Raw genomic sequence first — 16,644 nt, forward strand, 5'->3', positions numbered from 1 at the left:
TCCAGGACAGTCAGAGCTACACAAAGAAACCTACAAATAAATAAATCCCCCCATCCAGTAAATCCAAAAGTTTAATCCCCCAAAAGCTAATGTACAAAAACTAGAACTAGAATTTTTCAATATAGGCATACTACATTAGAAATTACCAGAGCAACTTTGTGACTTACGATCAACCAGCAGCCTATTTATTTTTATTTTATTTTATTTTATTGGTTTTTTGAGACAGGATTTCTCTGTATTGCTTTGGAGGCTGTCCTGGACTCACTCTGTAGACCAAGCTGGCCTTGAACTCACAGAGATCCACCTGCCTCTGCCTCCCAAGTGCTGGGATTAAAGGCATGAGCCACCAACGCCCGGCCAGCAGCCTATTTAAATGAAATATAATAAAACAGAAGATACTCCAATTCATCACCAGTAAAGCATTTCACTTAACTTACTTCCACTTTGAATACTGGCATGTACATATATGTGCATAAGTACTGAGTAACAAAGTAACACGAATCCATAGTGGACCATGACCAAAACCCTGAAAGTCACTTTGTCAAAAACAAAAACTGACCAATCAAAAAAGGAACAAGGGGCCTATAAGATGGGGCAGCAGGAAAAGGCACCTGCCATCAATCCTAATGACCTTAGTTCCTGCTGGAAACTCACACAGGAGACAACAGATCCCACCAAGTTTTCCTGTGACTGCCACATAATATGCTGTAAAACAGGCACATACACAGAGAAAAATAAAGGTAAAAAATTTAAGGAGTGAAGTATCTACTTCAAATTATATACTAGAGTTTTGATGGTTCAATAAATTACAGTTTCATTAATATTTACTTTTTTTCCTTTTGAAGACCTCATTATGTAGTCCTGGCTGGCCTGTAACACATGGAGATCCCACTTAGCTCTGCCTCCTGAATTAAAGCATGTACCACTGCATCTGGCAGAAATTATACTTTTATTTAAAGTAAGCCTCTGATAAAATTCACTAACTTAAATTACTACTTTAAATAGGGTGGGGGCTGGAGAGATGGCTCAGAGGTTAAGAGCACTGACTGCTCTTCCAGAGGTCCTGAGTTCAATTCCCAGCAACCACATGGTGGCTCACAACCATCTACAATTCAATCTGGTGCCCTCTTCTGGAGTGTAAACAGAACACTGTATATGTAATAAATAAATCTTTAAAAATAAATAAATAAATAGGGTGGTCTTGATGAGATGTTTATATTTAATTTTGCAAAAACTTTCACTTTTGGAAATGAAACCAGAAGTAGGCAGAAATCTGTTTTAGCCTTTTGTTTTATATTCCAAAGTTTGTAAACTACATGAGGGAGTGCTAACAGGTGAGCACTTAAAGGCTATTTATTTATTATACAAGCTTTTTCAATATGCTACAAGCTAAAGAAAGTGATTTGACTACTAATGTTTGTTTCTCAGGAAGTTAAAAAACAGGTAGTGACACATTTGCAATTTGCCTTAAGCCAGCATTCAAAAACACCCAGGTAAACTTTCTGATAGGGTTCCCAACCAAATCAGTACCCTTGGTGTCTGGAGGAATGGCTGGCTTGTCAGTGTGAGTTCACCTGACATGGTTGTCTCATGTCTTTAGTCCCAGCCTTGGGGAGGCAGAGGCAGGCAGATCTCTGAGTTCAAGGTCAGCCTGGTCTGGGTTCAGTCCCTGTAACCACCTGTAACTGCAGTTCCAAGAATCTCTCACTTCTAATGGCTCCTGCATTGATGTGCACATACCCACACTCGACAAGCAAGCAGACACAAACTCAAAAATAAGTATTTTATTAAAAGCAGTGATACTGGCCAGATGGGGCATGGTACTGCACACCTTTAATTCCATTACTTGAGAGGCACAGACAGACGGGTCTTTGTGAACTGGAGGCTAGCATAGTGATGGCTAGGTCAGTCAAAGCAACAGAGACACCTTGTCTCCAAAAAAAAAAAAAAAAAAAGGTGATAATTTCTCTATCAAATAAATTGCTTTTTAAACCTTAAACTTTTATAGTTCCTTTATGATACAGAAGACTATAAATGGTCTCTTGAACAAAACAAAACAATGTTATGAAGTTGAAAGTTCAAAGGCCAAATTCAAATCTGCTTAACTAGCATTGTAATTTCTGTGCTCTGTTTCATCATATGGAAAATTAGAATATACTTCATAATGCTGTAAGAAGTGGAGTTAGTAATGTATGAATGATGCCTGACATAAGGGCCATGTAGGCCATGCACAGCTGGGACTCGCAATCATCGCCTTCCAGCTGTGGCCCAAGTCCTGGGACTGCAGGCACAAGGCACCATGCCCACCTGAATTCACTTTCCTTCCTTCCTTTCTTCCTTCCTTCCTTTCTTTCTTTCTTTCCTTCCTTCCTTCCTTCTTTCTCTCTTTCTTCCTCCTCCTCTTCTTTATTTTTTTGTTTTGTTTGCTATTTTACTACAGACTTTTATAGTTCAGCTGTAAAAGAAATTACCAAATGAAAATTACTTGTACTTACAAAGAATGTAATCTATTAAGCTGTGACAAAGACTCGAGTAATAACCTTAAACTCGGGGCTGGAGTGATGGCTCAGTTAAGAGCACTGGCTGCTCTTCCAGAGGACCCAGGTTCTATTCCCAGCACCCACATGGCAGCTCCAGTTCCAGGGGATCTGACATCCTTACACCAATGCACATATTTTTTTGTTTTTTGTTTTTTGGTTTTTCGAGACAGGGTTTCTCTGTGGCTTTGGAGGCTGTCCTGGAACTCGCTTGGTAGTCCAGGCTGGTCTCGAACTTACAGAGATCCGCCTGCCTCTGCCTCCCGAGTGCTGGGATTAATGGCGTGCGCCACCAACGCCCGGCTACCAATGCACATATTAAATAAAGTATTTTTTAAAAACCCTTAAACTCTAAAATGGTTTCAAAGCAATAAGAAATCATACATCTAGTTTTAAAGGCCATACACTATTTTCACTAGTGAATGACACATTCGTAGGTCTAAAAGTTAGTTGTTCATTTTCTGGGAGTTTAGTTTCTATTTTAGTTTGGTTTGACTCTTCTGAGACAGAATCTCACTCAAACTCACCAAAATTTCTACTTCCTCCCAAGGACCAGGCTTACAAATGTGCACAACGTCCCCCTTAAATTAGTTAATTCTAATTATGTTAAGTCTTTATTTAACTCAGAAATTTATAAACAAGATGAGATTCAGAGTTTAATATAATTGCTGGTCCTATACAAGATCATCTAATTCATGTAAACATTCTAAATATGTAATATTATAATGGACACAGTAGACACCTAATTTATATTTACTGAAAGAACTGTACTACAAAGATTACTGCTCACTATTTTACTGGAAGGAAAAAAAATCTATCTGATACAAATATTAACCAAACTAATAAGTTAAAGTGCATCCACCACAATCTGTAGTAGGATCTTTAAGATATTAAATACTATCTACACTGGACTGGTCTGTTAACCTATTAAAAAAAAAACTACTATTAGGATACACATGGTGGCATACGCCTACATTCCCAGCATTTGGGAGATGGAGGCAGGTCAGGAGGTCAAGGTCATCCTCATCTATACAGGAAGTTGGAAGCCGGTCTGGGTATGTGAGCTCCATTAAAAAAAAAAAAAAAAAAACCAAAGTCAGATTGAAACTGTAGATTTCTTGTTTTAAAATGATTTTACATACTCAAAAGGGAAAACATTAAAGACAAATATTATGAGGCCCATGCTTTAAATGTCTGGTTTTATTTTATTATTACTGGGGGAGAGGAATATTTGGTTTTTCAAGATAGGATTTCTCTGTGTAACCATGGCTGTCCTAAAACTAGCTCTGTATACCAGGCTGGCCTAGAACTCAGAGATCTGCCTACCTCTGCCTCCTGAATGCTAGGATTAAAGGTATGTGTCTTTACTACCTGGCTTAAATATCTTTTTTTGTTTTTTTGTTTTTTTTCGAGACAAGGTTTCTCTGTGGCTTTGGAGGCTGTCCTGGAACTAGCTCTTGTAGACCAGGCTGGTCTCGAACTCACAGAGATCCATCTCTGGCTTAAATATCTAATTTTTAAATTTACAATAAATAAAATACTTCTACATTACTAACTAGCTACCTTATAACTAGGTTGATGGCTTCAAGATGGCATGTATGTTTTCCATCATGTGTTATATTCTCTAATGTTAAGCACACATATTCAGAAAAGTAACAGGCACTTACATTTTTAAATTAATCAGAATATAAAACCCAGCTCTTTTTCCTAGTACTTTACTGTAAATACAGTTCAACCTTTGGGTATAAACCACTTAGGAGAATTTATGGAACAATAACCCAGTTCTAACACTGTCTATTTCTATTTAAACTAGTCTTTCTCCATTTTTTAAAACAATAATCTATTTATTCTTACTTTTATGTGCATTGGTGTTTTGCCCATATACTTGTCTGTGTGAGGGCATCAAGTCTTGGGAGTTACAGACAGTTGTTAGTTGCCACATGGGCACTGCGAATTAACCCAGGTCCTCTGGAAGAGCAGTCAGTGCTCTTAAAGGCTGAGCCATCTCTCAAGCCCCTCCATTTAAATGATACACAAACTACATTAACATGTAGTCACCTACAATATACAAAAATCTTTTAGACAAATAACTACTAAAAAGTAAGCTTCATGAGAGCCTTTTATTTGTGGTAAAAGAGAATGAAGTCATGAAGTAGCGTAGGCAGATCACAAATCCAAGGACAATAGGAAGGACAGGTTGAAGGTACATTTTGCTTCTCAAATATTTATAATTGCATCATCCTTTAAATATCATAGTACACAAAGGGAAAAAATTAATACATTTGTGACAAAGTACAGTAACAAGCTAACAAATAACAAAAAATGATCAAGCCAAAAACATGTGTGGTAGGTATAAAACATGCAAAAATACTTTCTAAATTGAGCTCTCACACTTAAAAAAACAAATGTAAGGTAGAAATTGCTATAGAAAACTGACAGTGAGTCGGGAGTTGGTGGCACGCACCTTTAGTCCCAGCACTCGGGAGGCAGAGGCAGGCAGATCTCTGTGAGGTGGAGGCCAGGCTGGTCTACAGAGCGAATTCCAGGACAGCCTCCAAAGCCACAGAGAAACCCTGTCTCAAAAAACCAAAAAAAGAAAGAAAACCGACGTGAAGCCAGGTGGTGGTGGTGCATGCCTTTGGTTCCAGCACTCAGGAGGCAGAGGCAGAGGCAGGCGGATCTCTGGGAGTTTGAAGCCAGCATGATCTACAGAGTGAGTTCCAGGTCAGCCAGGACTACACAGAGAAACTGTCTCAAAAAAAAAAAAAAAAACAGAAAAAGGAAAAGAAAAGCAACAATGATTTCAGAGCTTTAAAAACACACTGTCAGGTAAGTGGTGGCGCATACCTTTAATCCCAGCACTCAGGAGTTCCAGGCCAGTCTGATCTAAAAAAAAAAAGCAAGTTCCAGGACAACCAGTTCTAAACAGTGGGGGGAGGGGGGGCTACGGACACGACGACACTCCGACATGGGACCCACATTGTCTCTACTGACCAGGGAGTTGGCAGCTGTGATGGTTGGAATGAAAATGGTCCCCACAGGCTCATACTTTAAATGCTTAGTTCTCAATGGCCTTGTTTGGGAAGGATTGGGAGATGTCTTGCTGGAGTGGGTGTAGCCTTGTTGGAGGAGGTGTGAGGCTGCAGGTGGGCTTTGAGGTTTCTAGAGGCAAGGACCAGGCTCAGTCTCAAGTTCCTGCACGTTCTCTCCTGCATGCTTCCAGCCATGATGACCATGGATTAATCCTCTAAAACTGTAAGCAAGCCCCCATTTATGCTTTCCTTTGTAAGAGTGGCCTTGGTCATCATGTCTCCTCAAAGAAATAGAACAGTAACTAAGACAGCAGCTAAGCAATAAAGGCAGGTTCTTCAGTAGCTAGAAAGTCTGTCAATGTTCTGTCCCAAGTCCTGGGGCATGATCATGGCTGTTCCAGTAACAGCATAGAATCTTCATTTTATTTGGGGGCTTTTAGACAGAATTTAGATCACAACACAACAATATCACTTTAAAAAACTACCTTCTACTTCAGCATTAACAGTTTCTCTAGTTGCTTTTTGAAAGCAAATCCACATTACAGATTTTGTTTATTATTTTGGAGACACAATCTGGCCTGGAACACAAAGGTTCTACCTGACTCTGCCTCCCAAGTGCTGAGATTAAAAAAGCATGTACCACCATGCCTGGCCATGGCATAGTTTTTTTTTTTCAGGGCATAGATTTTTTATCCTAATGGTTTCATTCCTATATCCTAAATCCATCAATATGGCCCACCAAATACTAAATTGTACCCTCTAGTCTAAAGCTTTCAAAGAACTAACACTCAATCACTCTGAATGCAAGTGCAGGGTTTCTTTTTAAAAAATTATCTTGGTGGGCTGGAGAGATGGTTCAGTGGTTAAGGGCATTGGCTGCTTTTCGAGACAACCCAGGCCTGAGTTCCAGCACCCACATGGGAGCTCACAACCATCTGTAACTCCAGTTCCAGAGATTCTGATGCCCTCTTCTGGCCTGCCCTGGCACCAGGCACAAGAAGAAAGAAGAAGAAGGAAGGAAGGAAGGGGAAGGGGAAGGGGAAGAAGAAGAAGAAGAAAGGACTTTGGAAAATAATTCTTGAAGGAGTACATCTGAACTTTAAATTCCCTTTGGCTATAGACTATAAAAAAAATGTCACTAAATTTAGACCGAAAATATGCTTGAGATACAGTCAAGCAGGATAACACAGGCCTGTAATCCCAGAGTTTAGAAGGTGGAGGCAGGAGGATCAGGAGTTCAGGGCCATTCTGAGCTACACAGCAAGTTCCAGGCCAACCTGAGATCAAAACACACCACAAAAACAGAGAGGAAGGAGGGAAGGAAGGTAAAGAAGGGAAGGAAAGAAATATAAAGTTCAGAAATAAAGAGTTGAAGTTCTGTACCAACTATATATGTAAAAAAGAAACACTCTTCAAACCTAGAGGCAAAGAAGTCACTAGAGCCATCCCTGATTATTGGGGTTGTTGTTGTTTTTTGTTTTTGGTTTTTTTGTTTGTTTGTTTTTGTTTTACAAGACAGGGTTTCTCTGTATTGTTTTGGAGGCTGTCCGTCCACCCCGGCCTGGAACTCACAGAGATCCTCCTGCCTCTGCCTCCCTAGTGCTGGGATCAAAGGTGTGCACCACCACCACCCGACTATTGGGGTTGTTTTTAAAGAGGGACAAAGAGGCTGAGCAGAGGCTGCCCTCCCTCACTAGTTAAACCCTGAAAGCCAACCAGAAGGGTCTTCCTCTGTGGCACCTAGGACTAACATGGCCAAGCTCCAAAGGGCTTTGCTAAAAATAGGTGAAGAGAGCAGCCCAATTTTGGACTAAGCCAGTCTACGCTACACTCTCATATGTGTATATGAGGGAGCACTCAGTCAAGAGAAACCAATAATAAACGTTGGATTTGTTCTGTTCATATTTAATTATTAATGCTGAATTTTAGACTGATCACACACAAAAGAAAATAACGGTTGCAATGAAATGCTACAAACACCAAAAACCTGAAGGGGGAGGAGATTATCCAAACCTGTACTTCAAGATATACCTTAGACCACAAAATTTGAAAACCAGGACACTAACCGTTATTAAGTCTAATCATTTCACATTATAGATGATGAAAAACTTCCAGAGAAGATAATGTGTCTTCAATCTCAAAATAAGAAAATGACAGTTTCTAAACTATGGAGGCAACACTAAAGAAAAACTAATTAAAAGAATGTCTAAGTAGTAATGTTCGGCTTATAAGGAAAATGACTTTGCTTTACAGTAGTGAATTCTAGCAGAAAACAGTAACACCACACTAAAAATGTTTTAAAAGTAAGTTTATAAACGCAGGGCTGGTACTCTCCCAAGAAACTGGTCCTGTGTCGTAACAACTGTCCTCTAACTTAAAATCCAGGCAGAGTGCAGAGCATCCGCATTTTTGCTTCAGCTGTGCACATACATCCATTCTCGTGGGACAGAGGGCACAAAACGGACAGGACGTACTCAAGACCTGTCAATTAACAAGATCACAGAAGCCCGACAGCGAGCCCGCCACCTGTTCGCTGCTCTTCTGAGAGCCCGGACAACTAAGGCAGGGAAAAAAAATTGGAAACGCCTTTGTTGTTCTCAAACTAGGGAAGCGATCAGGGTTCAGTCCAACCTCGCGCCTCAGGACACAACTTGCCCCAGGCTGGAGGAGTCGGCCCGGACCGCGGCTTCGGAGAAGCCCTGGTCTCGCTGACTCCGAAAAGGCAGGCGCAACACTCCTGTCAGCTACTCGTCCCGGAGGGTAAGGGTCACAGGTGAGGAGAGCCAGGGGACGGCGCCGAACCCCAACGCTCCGGGCGGGCGAACAGCGCTGCTCAGAGACGAGCGGGCAGGGCTGGGGCGCTGAGGTGCGAAGGGGCGAGGCCAGCGTGACGGAAAAGGCTCGAGGGGGGACCGGCAGGGGCGAGGGACCGGCGAAGGGACCCCCAACCCTGGAGGACCCAGGGAGAACTCTTCAGCCGCCGCCCGGCAGGCTGCACCCGAGCCGCCGCGCCCACACCCCGGCGGCGGCGGATACTCACCCGAAGGCTGCAGACGCCCCACAGAACAACATGGGACCGCTACGGACCCACTCTGGAACCAACAGAGTGGCGGAAACCGCGGCGTTAGCGCGACCCGGATGCGCATCCCTAGGAACCGGAAGTAGGCGTACGGGGTCGCCTCACAATCCACACCTCGTTCCGCCCGAACCCTGAGTACGCGTCAGGCTTCTCGGGGCGGGGAAAGGCCCAGGCCTCGCCCACTTGGGCGACGGAGGTCAGTGATTGATTCCCTGGGTCCTACGCGCTGGTCTGTTTCTGAGTGCCTCGTTGGACGCTGATGCTGCTCAGCATCCTTGGTGAAAAGTACGCGTGCCCGCCTTTCCTGACCCTTCCCGCACTAAAACAAAGTCTCATTACGTAGCTCAGGCTGTCTTCGAACTCATGATCCTCTTCCTTAAGCCAAGGACTGGTAATGCAAGGCTTCTGCCTCCATGCCCAACCACAGCTCTCATTATTAAAAGTAAGTTCTTCAAAATGCGTGTGATTCCTATGGTAAAGGGACGACGAGGTTAGAACACTGACTGCAATTCGTAGATTTAGAAAAGCTGGAAAAGGAAAGATGAATGGGAAGTTTTGAAGACACTTGGATGGCTAACTCAGAGTGAACGTTTTTATCTGAAATTTTATTTTATGCATAGTAGCATATTACACATTGCACATTGTTTTTAGGAACTCTCTCTCCCTCCCTCCCTCCCTCTCTCTCTCTCTGTCTCTCTGTCTCTCTCCCTCTTTATTTGTTTTCCGAGACAGGGTTTCTCTACATACTCCTGATTGTCCTGGAACTCACTCTGTAGACCAGGCTGGCCTCGAACTCAAAAATCTGCTTCCCGATTGCTGGGATTAAAGGCATGTACCATCACCATCAGCTCAGAAACATTTTTTTAATTCTTTATTAATTTTGAAGTACAATTCAAATGTGGACAAGGAATGGATTGAAAATAGGTTTTGTGGAGTCTTCAGTGTATTCAGTCTAAGACTCTCAAGAAAAAGGCCCAAAATTACAAATACAATGTTAATCACAAAGTTTAAAAAAAAAAAACTATCTTTTTGAACTTGAGTAATAAATGACCCAGAGACTTTTATTGGGGTTTAAGCTGAAAGATCAGAAAAGAAAAGCATCCAGGCCACTAGCTCTTACCTCTACTTCAGATCCTGTCTCCACAAGTCCTCAGAGTGAAATCCAGACTGCTCTGCTCTGCACCAATGCTCAGACTGCAATCCTAGACTGCTATGCTCTACTCAACGTGGCTGGAAACTAGTTCTCACATGAGACCCTTTGCTTCTTTCTTTTATACCTCTCAAATCCTGGCATTAAAGGCACGGGGTCCCAAGTGCTGAGATCACCTTTGTGTGAGTGGTTTCTCTTTTAGACTGGATCAATTTCCTACAGCTCAGTGAAGCCTTGAATGGGCAGAGATAAATCTACCTCTTAATCCTGAGTCCTGGGACTAAAGGTGTGTACTACCACCACCCAGCTTCTATAGCTAGCTAGTTAGTATGGCTGGCATTGCATTCGGGGACTTCAAGACATCTTTACTAAATCATATATATCACCACATCTTTTAAATACAAATAAAAAGAAAAGACTTTTAATTAACTGCTTCTATGTCAACAATTTTCTAAGCAATTACCTTGGTAAGATTCTTTACCCTTTTTTCTCATACACCATGTCTAATTAGCTCAGTCAGTAGACGCTGTCTTCAAAGTCTTTGCAGAACCTGGATATTTACCACATGTGTTGGTATAAGTCATGGTCAATCTGTGGTTTAGAGTGTCCTATTTATAGGCCTACTATCCTGCACTCTTAACCCAGAAGTAGGACTCTGTTAATGTCTTAATCAGATCATGTGCTTCTTCCAATGACTTTCTATCTCAGAGTGAAAACCATAATCTTTACATTGCCTACAGGATCCATAAGACTTAAGTCTGTCAAGTAGAACTCTAACCTCTTCTTGGGCTTCCTCTTGTCATCCCTCCACTTAAGATGCCCTGGCCTTAAGTGGTGGTGGCATATACTTTAATCCCAGCTTCAGGAGGCAGAGGCAGGTGGGTCTCCAAGTATTTTGTTTTTGTTTTTGTTTTTTTTTTTTTGGTTTTTCGAGACAGGGTTTCTCTGTGGCTTTGGAGGCTGTCCTGGAACTCTCTCTGTAGACCAGGCTGGCCTGGAACTCACAGAGATCCGCCTGCCTCTGCCTCCCGAGTGCTGGGATTAAAGGCGTGCGCCAACAACGCCCGGCTTTTTTTTTTTTTTTTTTTTTTGGATCTCCAAGTTTGAAGCCAGCCTGGTCTACAGAATGAATTCCATGGCAGCCAGGACGACATGGTGAAACCATCTTTAAAAAAGACACCCTGGCCGGCTCTGCTGTTCTTCAAGCCTGTGGGTAGGGTGAGACACTATCTGCTTTCTACTCCCTCTGCTTGGAATGCTTTTCCCTCACTGACTGGCGTCATTCACTTTGTTGTCTCCTTTACATCTTCATTCAAATGAACCTTCTCAATGAGACCTTCTCTGACACTGTACTTTAAATGGTGTGGTGGTTTCTATAGGTACAGAGCCACAGACTCCTGTGTTTGAATGCTTGGCCCATAGGGAATGACAATATTAGGAGGCGTGACCTTGTTAATGGAAACGTGCCATTGTGGAGGCAGGCTTTAAGATCTTTTATATGTTCAAGCCATGCCCAGTATGGCACATGGTCTCCTTCTGTTCCCTTCGGATCCAGATGTGGAACTCTCAGCATCTCCAGCACCATGTCTACCTGCATGCTGCCATGCTTCTTGCCATTATGATAACCAATTAAACCTCTGAAACTGTAAACCAGCCCCAATTAAGTGTTTTCTTTTATGAGTTGCCATGGTCTGGACTGGAGAGATAGCTCAGAGGTTAAGAACACAGGCTGCTTTTCCAGACGTCTTGAGTTCAATTCCCAGCAACAATATGGTGGCTCACAACCATCTGTAAGGAGATCTGGTGCCCTCTTCTGGCCTGCAGACATACATACAGAGTACTGTATGCATAATAAATAAATAAATCTTAAAAAAAAAAGAGTTGCCATTGTCGTGGTGTCGCTTCACAGCAATAGCAGCACTAAGACAAATGGGAACACTATTATCTTTCTTGTACTTTCTTACCCCCCAATTTTGTTTCATGACATTTGTCCAACATGTTGCTTGTCTCCCTCCCCACCAGAATATAAGCTCCATGAGGGCTTGGATTTTGGTTTGGAATGGGGTTTATTTGTGGCCCAGGCTAACCTCCAACTAGATTTGTGGTTGAGAATGAACCTAAACTTGTGATTCTTCTGCCTCTCTAGAATCATAGGTGTGCACCACCATATCCAACTTGGATGGTTATTTTTTGTGGGTTTATTTCAGCACTAGAGCAAAGTATGCCACATAGTAAACACTTAATAAATGTATGTTGAAGCCAGGTGGTGGTGGCAGCGGCGGCACACGCCTTTAATCCAGCACTTTGGAGGTAGAGGCAGGCAGATCTCTGTGAGTTTGAGACCAGCCTGGTCTACAAGAGCTAATTCCAGGATAGCCCCCAAAGCCACAGAGAAACCCTGTCTCGAAAAACCAAAAAGAAAGAAAGAAAGAAAAAAATGTATGTTGAATGAAATGTTTACTCATTGTGTTTTGCTTTTATGAACATGAAACCACGCAAGTTGAACCACCAGTTCCACCAGAGGGAGCCCACAAACAAGATGTACTCAGACATTATTCCCAAAGCTTATGATGTACATGCACATCAGTCCTGTGCCTTATTAGCAATTAAAAACAATGCTCTAAGGCTGATAAGATGGCTCTGCTGGTAAAGATACTTGCCTCAAAGATTGATAGCCTGAGTTCAATCCCAAGACCCACATGGTGGAAGAACCAATTTCTGTAAGTTGTTCTCTGATCTCCATATACAAGCTGTGACACCCATACACATATACACAGATAAAGAGATAAATGTAAAAAAAAAAATTCAGTTGGTGGTGGATCATGCCTTTAATCCCAGCACTTGGGAGGCAGAGGAAGGCAAATCTCTGTGAATTCGAGGTCAGCCTGGTCTACAGAGCAACTTCCATGTCAGGCTCCAAAGCTACAGAGAAAGCCTGCCTCGAAAAACAAAACAAAAATTAAAGCAAACATGCCAGTGTCCCTGCAGTGATGGGGGAAGTCCTGTACATTTGTTAATAAAGCACTGTTGAGCCGATAGGAATCTAGATAGGTGGGACTAGGAGTCCAGGAGGATTGTGGGAAGGAGAAACACAAGAGAGTCGACTTGTAACCGCCATGGGGTAGGAAGCTCAGAACTATTCTCCGGTAAGAGACATACTTAGATTAACAATTATGGGTTAAATACTTAAGGCAGAGCTAGCCAGTAAGAAATAAGCAAGGCCAACAGCTTCATGATTAATACAGCATCTTGTGTGTTATTTGGGGACTACAATGCGGCAGAGCCCAGGTGACTGGCGGGTGATAAACCAAAGCAGCTAGCAAAGGAAAAGCTGCCCTTTACACTGCAGTATACATACATTTACAAACACACACAGACACACACACACACACACACACACACACACACACACACACACACAGAGTTTCACTATGTAGCCCCGGCTGTCCTAGAACTCTATGTAGACTAGGCTGGCCTCAAACTCACAGAAATCTGTCTGATTTTGCCTCTGTAATACTAGAATTAAAGACATTCTGCCACCTCACCCAGTTTTTTGGCATCTTTTGAGAATAAAATCCATTCTTCTTACCGTAATCTACAAGGTCCTGGTTACCCAGCCCTTCCCCGCTCTCAGACTACATGCCTAGCATCCACTCATGTACTGACCTCTAGCCAGAATAGTCCTTCGTATTTGCTTGTTCATTTTGAGGTTATAGTGGCACAAGCTTGTAATTCGAGTACTGGGGAGGAGACAGAGACAGGAGGACTGTTCCAAGTTGGAGGCCAGCCCAGTCTCAATACTGAGACCTTGTCTTAAAAACAAAAACAAACAAACAACAAAGAAAACAGAACAAAACAAAACTATAGGCCTTGACCGAATCTTACAAGTGCACACAGAAATCACAGTCGAATTCACTCTATAGATGAGATCATTGTATCAGAGAAAAGTTAATTGACTCGCGTGAGGTCACATGATTAGCAAAAAACAGACAAAGCTGGTCACAGTGATTCATACCTGTAATCCCAGCACTCAGGAGGCTGGGACAGAAGGATGGTGAGTTCAAAGACAACCTGGGCTACATAGCCAGGCCCTAGTTCAGAAAACCAAAGAACAGCAGTCACCTGTGGAACCTCAGACACTCAGCCTGCTCAAAGTGTAACTGTCCCTTTTCCTTCTTTTTCTCTCTTTCAGATACTTGCCAAAGCCTGGGCCTGTTCTCCCCGGTGTTCTGGGCTTTCTCACTTTTCCTCCGAACCACCCTTTTGGGTCCAACTTCTACCATTGCTGCACCTAAGAAGGCATCGTTCTCTCTCTCTACTCCAGGCAGCTGCCAAGCCTTACAGCTTGCCTCCCTGTTGTTTTTCTCTTAAGCCCTACAATGTTATTCTTGATCTTAATAGTAATAATAAAATAACAAAACATCAAACAAGGACTTAGACTAGGTCAGGATGACTTCAGAGTCCAGGATCTTAACTCCTGGGTCACGCTGCTCTCCCACCTCAGGAAGAGCAACAGGTAGCCAAGGATGAAGGAGGTTTGTATTTACTTACAAGTTTTTCAGTGATGTCAAGCCTGTCTCCTCTTCCTCTTCCCTCTCCTTCTCTCCTTCCTCTTTCTTCCCTTCTCTCTTTCTCTGTCTCTCTGGTTTTTTGAGACAGGATTTGCTATATCTCTCTCTGTTCTAGAACTTCTTCCACCTTTGCTTCCTGGTATGGGGATTCCAGGCATACACTGGCTAACTAGTGTGACTAGCTTTGCACTCTGATCTTCAGGCAAGTTTCTTTTTTTTAAGACTTATTTATTTATTATGTATACAGTGTTCTGCCTGCATGTATGCCTGCAGGCCAGAAGAGGGCACCAGATCTTGTTATAGATGGCTGTGAGCCACCATGTGGTTGCTGGGAATTGAACTCAGAACCTCTGGAAGAGCAGCCACTGCTCTTAACCTCTGAACCATCTCTCCAGCCCCTCCTGTTTTTAATCATTTATTTTATGTGTATTGGTGTTTTGCCTGGTGTATTTCTGTGTGAGGGTGTCAGATCTTGAGTTACAGACAGTTGTGAGCTGCTGTGTGGGTGCTTCCAGGGTCCCCTGGAAGAGCAGCCAGTGTGCTCAATCTCTGAGCCATCTCTCCAGCACTTCAGGCAAGCCTTATTTATTAGATCATAAACAAAATATCACCATAGGTTTATATCTGTCAGTGTTTTCTATTGTTCTTGTTTTATACATAGATGGGTGTGGTGTGTTCATGTGTAGATGTATGTTCATTTGTGTGGGTGCAAGTATGTGCCATTGCATGCACACACACACACACACACACATATGCATGTACATGTGGAACCCGAGGCAGATGTTGGGAGCCTTTCCCAATCACTCTCCACTTTATGTGTTGAGACTGGCTATCTCACTGAACCTGGGGCCCAGCTTCTTAGTGAGCCAGGCTAGCCATCTTTCTGAAAAGGTCTCCTGTCTCTGCCTCCCTGTCACTAGTATCACAGGAGGGCCACCACACCCACCCAGCTCTGACAGGGATTCTGGGAATCTGAACTTTGGTCCTCAAATTTGCTTGACATGGGCTTTACCTATTGAACTGTCTTCCTGGCAATCCATTTTTCTTAGTTAACAATGTTACATTGTTAACTTGGCATTGGGGGATTAAGGAGTAAGTCAGAGGGTGGGGAGGGAGAAGAATGAGGAGGAGGAGAGCCAGGCAAGGTGTGGCATTTGTGAGCTTTTGCCCCAGGTCATTGTGAACCCTCCTTGGACTGTCTGCATCTCCCCACGCTTTGACCGTTTTTGGATGTCTTATGCACACACATTCTCGTCCTCCTGCCATGCCCAACCCTCTTCTGCTCGGATGCCTTTCTATTTTGATTAACACACTTAAGAGAGTGTCTTCTTGCACAGATGTCCAGTAACAGCTGTCTTGGCACAGTAGGATGCCACATAACTGTGGACGGACTGTCCTCATGAACAACGTTAGACCCACAAACCAGTTCCTTGGTATACTGGTGCCAAATTATCTTTTCTGACTGAAAGTCTGACTCACAGACTTTTGTCACTGTCTTAACCCTGTTAAATCCTAATCTGACTCCATCTGGTCACCTGTCACTACTCTTACTTACTTTCTCTTTGGTGCCCCCTACTATGGGGGTGACTAAACTACCCACAACTAAACTGAACTAGCCTCACCCAAACTGAGGTCACTTGGAAGTTTCCTGCCAACAAGAAAAAAAAAATACATTTTTTAGTTTTAATTGTATATGTGTGAGTGTTTTTGTTTTGTTTGTTTTGTTGTTGTTTTGGTTTTTTCCAGACAGATTTCTCCGTGTATCTGTATGAGTGTTTTGCCTGCTTGTATGTCTGTACGTCATATGCATGCCTGGTGCCCACAGAGGCCAGAAGAGGGTATCAGATCCCCTGGAACTGGGACAAAGGATGGAGGGAGAGGGAGGGGCTAGACCCTGGCTCTCCTTACGTGTGAGTCTGACTGAGTCTTCAAGGGCAGCAAGGCATGGACACAGCACTCTCCACTTCTGGACCTTAGTTTCCTCAGCCACGCAATGGAGTGTCTCCCTCTTAACTCGCAGGAATGTGATGAGGACCATGAGAGTCTCGGGAAACTCAGGACCTGGCACAGAGTAGACACAGATGATGTCAGTATCCTTCCCACAAGTCGCCCACCATTGTCTCAACCCCCAACAGCATCCCAAAAGAGTGGTCCAGCCGAGGAGGAAACAGCGAGGCTCTCGCTGTTTCCTGTTGCTCCCTGACTTTCCCACAATCACACCCTCTTTCGTTTCTCTGAACTTCAGCCACTCTGTAGGTGGGGGTGGGAAATGGGA

At 43.1% G+C, this 16,644-nt stretch overlaps 1 protein-coding gene and 1 long non-coding RNA gene across 3 annotated transcripts in view; one reads left to right on the forward strand and one right to left on the reverse strand.

Moving 5' to 3' along the window:
- The window catches only part of Eya3 (EYA transcriptional coactivator and phosphatase 3), an 83,445-nt gene extending 74,714 nt beyond the window's left edge, over window positions 1-8,731 (reverse strand). For both annotated transcript variants that reach the window (XM_040756437.1, XM_040756435.1), the window contains exon 1: window positions 8,610-8,731. The gene's annotated coding sequence lies outside the window, so the exon portion shown is untranslated. The remainder of the gene's footprint in view (window positions 1-8,609) is intronic.
- Window positions 8,707-14,225, forward strand: LOC121143910. Its single transcript, XR_005881212.1, has 2 exons — window positions 8,707-9,090; window positions 13,991-14,225. It is a non-coding gene; the product is annotated as an uncharacterized LOC121143910 (long non-coding RNA).
- Window positions 14,226-16,644: the final 2,419 nt, after the last annotated feature.

The sequence above is a fragment of the Mesocricetus auratus genome, unplaced genomic scaffold (assembly GCF_017639785.1).
Source record: "Mesocricetus auratus isolate SY011 unplaced genomic scaffold, BCM_Maur_2.0 Super-Scaffold_100014, whole genome shotgun sequence".
NCBI lineage: Eukaryota > Metazoa > Chordata > Mammalia > Rodentia > Cricetidae > Mesocricetus > Mesocricetus auratus.